This window comes from Morus notabilis, unplaced genomic scaffold, assembly GCF_000414095.1.
Source record: "Morus notabilis unplaced genomic scaffold, ASM41409v2 Scaffold654, whole genome shotgun sequence".
Lineage (NCBI taxonomy): Eukaryota > Viridiplantae > Streptophyta > Magnoliopsida > Rosales > Moraceae > Morus > Morus notabilis.
The window spans coordinates 503-1,654 of NW_010363907.1; positions in this window are offsets into that span (position 1 = coordinate 503).

The following is a 1,152-nucleotide window of genomic DNA, read 5'->3' on the forward strand; positions in this document are numbered from 1 at the left end:
TAAGTACCTTAGAAGGAAAACAAATTTTTTCAAAGAAGTGGGAGGAGGCGGGTACGCCTCTTTGTTCCATTATTTCAGATGGCATTTTTTGTGGTTCAGAAAGCAGAGATTTCACCAGAGAAAAAAAAACCCAACTATTTAATCTACTTATGGACTGTCTCTACACTACAAGGTCCTCATCTACATAAAATGAAGAATAAAACAGAAACCCAACAGACTGAAAGCGTTGAAAAGGGCAATTGGTCTTCTGGTTTCGTCATTTATTTCGTCATTCAAGGTAAAAATTTGAGAAAGAAAAAACCTCTTTATTTAGAATGAAAAGGATCAAACTTGGGCCAAAAAATTGGTTGCCGAGAAAATTAAAAGGAAATGAAGAGGATCAAATTGGGCCAAAAAAAATCACTAATTAAAACTTACGGAAATAGTAGAAAATAGGTCAATATGAAAACTTTAAGAAAGTATATAGACCAATTTTTAGTTATAGAAATTAATAGGCCATAACTTGTCAAGTTATAGTTCATAACCAGATAAGTTATGGACAAACTTGTCAAGTTATGGTTCATAACCAGACAAGTTATGGACAAAACTGTGAATAACTTGTCAAGTTATGGTTTATAACCAGACAAGTTATGGATGAAAACAGTAATTTAACATATTTATTAACTTATGTAAACTATTAACCTATTAATTTTAATTTATCTCAAATCTTGGTCTATTTCTCTCTTTCTCCCTAAAACTTAAGTTTAATCAGAAACAGAAAAGATAAGCCCAAAAGCTGTTTAATCAGGATGAAAAGGATCAAACTTGGGCCAAAAAAATCATTAATTAAAACAGAAATTTAATCAGTTAAAGAAATAGAAAAGATAAGCGCAAAAAAAAAAAAAAAGAAAGGAAGGGAAGAATTTAATCGTAATTGGGAACCAGTCCAAAATTTGACTCTCCAAAATTAAGAAATCAGAATTAAAGTTCCAAAATTCTGCAACAAAATTTAACAAGAAATTGTAGAAGATCAAAAGAGAAGAGGATCTAACCCTAAGGCAATAGAGCTTCACTGACAATAGAAGAACATGACAGCAAAGAAAAAAGAATTGTATATATATATTATAAATAATTTTATATGAAAATATTTTATACATATATATTTTGTATATA